The 4,524-nt window shown below is 41.5% G+C and overlaps 1 pseudogene; it reads left to right on the top strand.

Annotated features, from left to right (window-relative positions):
• The first annotated feature begins 1,441 nt into the window (after window positions 1–1,441).
• LOC126279742 (U6 spliceosomal RNA) lies at window positions 1,442–1,541 on the top strand (annotated as a pseudogene).
• The last annotated feature ends 2,983 nt before the right edge of the window (window positions 1,542–4,524 follow it).

Genomic DNA, 4,524 nt, shown 5'->3' with positions numbered 1-4,524 from the left:
AATTGATAGAGATTTTTTATTGTTAGAGCAAATAAGATTAGTATTTGAAATGCTTATTAAACTTTACTATTTAGACTTCATCAAGCAAACATTTGATTTTTTTCTAAGGAAAACACAGACAAAAACGCGATACAAATCGCTATCATCAATGGCTGCGCTCTTTGCAGCGGAAAGAAATAATTAACACAGATAATGCTTACTGAGACAGGAATTAAAGTTACAAATAATTATTCACTCATATTTTTAATAATAATGCACTCTGTTCTCAAGTAATAATTAACAAATAATTACAATTGCTTAACAGACCTCAGTTTGATATGCGTCCGCAACCTACAAAAGCCAACCAACAAAAGGTACAAACAAAGGAAGACAAACGCAGATCATAAAAGGAATTTACAATTATCATTGTCTTTGTATGATACGCATCAATATGTCCAATTACATCATAAAATATTATATAAATAATTAATATTTATCATCGTTTTCACTGTTCTTTTTATATGTCGAATAGATAATGTTTATAACTGTAAAAGGCATAACTTCCTCTCGTCGCACTGTACCTAAAATTTATTTCGTGGATGTTACAGGAACAATTTTCTGGAAATTGGAAGAAGGAGGAAATAGAACGAGTATAGCCCAGGAGCTGGATACTGCTCACAACATAACATCGGTTCCTGTGAGATCACCAACGTTAAGTGCGGTCGGGCTTGGCTAGCACTAGGATGGGTCACCATCCGGGTCTGCCGACTGCTGTAAGGAAACAACGTCGCCTCAGCCCTTGTCTGGACAGTTGATAAGCTACTTGATCAAGAAATAGCGACACCGGTCACGGAAACTGACCATGGCTGGTAGAGTGGTGTGCTGATTACATGCGCCTCCGTATCCGCATCCAGTGACGCCTGAGGGCTGAGGTTCACACGGCGGTCGGTCCGCATCTACATCTACATTGTTACTCTGCAGTTCACACTTAAGAGCCTGGTAGAGGTTTCACGGAATCATTTTCATACTACTTCTCTACCATTCCACTCTCGAATGGCGCGTTGGAACAGGGAACATCTATTTCTTTCCATTCGAGCTCTGACATCTCTTACTTTGGTGTGATGATCATTTCTCCCTACGTTGGTGGGTGTCAACAAAATATTTTCGCATTCAGAAGAGAACGTTAGTGACTGAAATTTCGTACATAGATCTCGTCGAATAGGAAACCGCCTTTGTATCAGTGACACTCTCACCCCTATTGCGCGATAACACGAAACGAGTGCCCTCCTTAGCACTTTTTCGATGTCCTCCGTCAATCCTACCTGGTAAGGATCCGACACCCCGCAGCAATATCCAGCAGAAGACGGACAAGTGTAATGTATGCTGCGTCTTCAGTGCGTCTGACGCCTCTTCTAAGTGTTCTGCCAACAAAGCTCAGTCTTTGTTTCACCTACCTTACATTGTACTCGCTTCGGGGGTACATATACTAAAATTGGAACGATACACAGAAGATTAGCATGACCCCTGTGCAAGGATGACACGCAAAATCGTTCCACATTTTTTAGATTTGTTAGTGGTATGATTGATCATCACGCGAGTGTTACGGAAATGCATCAGGAACTCGGGTGGGAGTCTCTGGAGGAAAGAAGGCATTCTTTTCGTGAATCGCTACTGAGGAAATTTAGAGAACCAGCATTTGAGGCTGACTGCAGTACAATTTTACTGCTGCCAACTTATATTTCACGGAAAGACCACAAAGATAAGATAAGAGAGATTAGGGGTCGTACAGAGGCATATAGGCAGTCATTTTTCCCTCGTTCTGTTTGGGAGTGGAACAAGGTGAGGAGATGCTAGTTGTAGTACGAGGTACCCTCCGCCGCGCACCATATGGTGGATTGCTGAGTATGTATGTAGATCTAGATGTAGATTATTATCTATGTGGTCCTTCCAAATTAAGTTGCTCGTAACTGTAATTTCTAGGTATTTACTTAAAATGACAGCCCTTCGATTTGTCCCATTTATCGTATTTCTTTTAGTACCCATGTGGGTGACCTCGCACTTTTCTTTGTTTAGTGCTAATTGCCACTTTTCACACCATGCAGAAATTCTCTTTACATCATTTTGTAATTGGAATTGATTGTGTGATGATTTTACTAGACGGTAAATTACAGCGCCATCTGCAAACAGTCCAAGCGGGCTGCTCAGATTATCACCTAGATCGTTTATGTAAATCAAGAACAGCAGACAGTCTAAGACACTACCTTGCGGAACGCCAGATATTTCTGTCCTACTCGATGATTTACCGTCTGTCACTACGAACTGTGACCTTTCTGACAGCAAACCATGAATCCAGTCACACAACTGAGACCATTTCTCCATACGCAAGCTATTTGATTAATAGTCACTTTTGAGGAAAGGTATCAAAAGCCTTCTGAAAATCTAGGAGTATGGAATGATCTGAGATTCCTTGTCGACAGCACTCATTACTATGTTGCACAAGAATGATATTTTCTGGATCCGTGTTGGTTATCAATAAGTCATTTTCTTCAAGGTGATTCATAATGTTGGAGTACAGTATATGCTCCAAAATCCTACTGCAAATCAATCAAAAGCCTTCTGAAAATCTAGGAGTATGGAATGATCTGAGATTCCTTGTCGACAGCACTCATTACTATGTTGCACAAGAATGATATTTTCTGGATCCGTGTTGGTTATCAATAAGTCATTTTCTTCAAGGTGATTCATAATGTTGGAGTACAGTATATGCTCCAAAATCCTACTGCAAATCGAGGTCAGTGATGTGGGTCTGTAATTCAATGAGTTACTCCTATTTCCTTTTTTGAGTATTGGTGTGACATGTGCTACTTAGGACCAGACCTTTCGTCCTGTGAGCGTTTGTAAACGATTGTTAAGAAATGCACTATTGTGTCTGCATAATCTGAAAGGAACCTAATTGGTATACCAACTGGACCGGAAGACTTGGCTTTCTTAAATTATCTGAGTTGTTTCGCAACAACTAAGATATCTAATTTTGTGTCACTCCTGCTAACAGCTGTTATGGTTTCAAATTATAGAATATTTACTTCGTCTTTCGTGAATAAATTACGGAAAACTGTATTTAGTAACTCGGCTTTAGTGGCACAGTCTTCGGTAACATTTCCATCGCTATCGCACAGTGAGGGTATTGACTGTTTTATTTGCATTGGTGTACTTTACATACGAGCAGAATCTCTTCGGGTTTTCTACCATATTTTGGGACAATGTTTCATTGTGGAAACTATTAAAACGATTTCGCATTTACGTCCGCACTAAATTTCGAGCGTCCATGAAACGTAGCTGGTCTTGAGGATTCTTCGTTCTTCTGAATTTGGCACGCTTTTTTCGTTGCTTCTGCAACAGTGTTCTGAAGTGCTTTGTGTACCTTGGCGAAACAGTCCCGTCTCTTATTAATTTATGCGGTATCTTTGAATCTGAGCCATATGTGGTCTACACTTACATAACTAGTTTGGGAAGAATGGAGACTCTGTTTTAGGAAGGCATCAAGCGAATTTTTTTCTGCTGTTTTAAATAGATATATTTTACGTTTATTTTTAGTTGGTTTGGTTGATATAGTTTTGAGCCTCGCTACAACGACCTTGTGTTCACTAATCCCTGCATCCGTCATGACTATCTCTATTAGTCGGTCGGTACCGCTTGGCCTTCAAGGCCTTTTCGGGCGGTGATTGTTTCTTCTTTATTTTTTGTTTCTTGCATAGGGAGCGTTCGAACCACAGACACCACTGCCAGAGGAGGAGGAGGAGGTGGTTGAGCACGGTCATCTACAGCAGCAAATGCAAGCCGCATTGTGCAGCTGGCTAGAACGGACCCATCTCAACGTGGTGTGTGTGTGTGTGGGGGGGGGGGGTTAATTGAAATCATATTTAACACTACGTGAAGGTATGTAACACTACCGGAAGCCACGCTTCACAGTGGCATGGCTGTTGTATGGGGTAGTCCCTCTACCGGGCGACCTGTACGTTGTGTGCCATTGACCCCCGCAGTGCCGTGTGCAGTGACGCCAAGAGCATAACCACTGGACCAACGTGACGTGGGGCAGTGTGCACTTGTCGAACGAGAGCATCTTCAGTTGTTGTTGTTGTTGTGGCCTTCAGTCCTGAGACTGGTTTGATGCAGCTCTCCATGCTACTCTATCTTGTGCAAGCTTCTTCATCTCCCAGTAACTACTGCAACCTACATCCTTCTGAATCTGCTTAGTGTATTCATCTCTTAGTCTCCCTCGACGCTGCCCTCCAATACTAAATTGGTGGTCCCTTGATGCCTCAGAACATGTCCTACCAAATAATCCCTTCTTCTAGTCACGTTGTGCCACAAGTTTCCCTTCTCCCCAATCCTATTCAATACCTCCTCATTAGTTATGTGATCTACCCATCTAATCTTCAACATTATTCTGTAGCACCTCATTTCAAAAGCTTATATTCTCTTCTTCTCTAAACAATTTATCGTCCATGTTTCACTTCCATACATGGATACACTCCATACAAATAC

The sequence above is a fragment of the Schistocerca gregaria genome, chromosome 6, assembly GCF_023897955.1.
Source record: "Schistocerca gregaria isolate iqSchGreg1 chromosome 6, iqSchGreg1.2, whole genome shotgun sequence".
NCBI lineage: Eukaryota > Metazoa > Arthropoda > Insecta > Orthoptera > Acrididae > Schistocerca > Schistocerca gregaria.
Note: the sequence above shows the minus strand (reverse complement) of the source record. Positions and strands in the feature narration are given on the sequence as shown.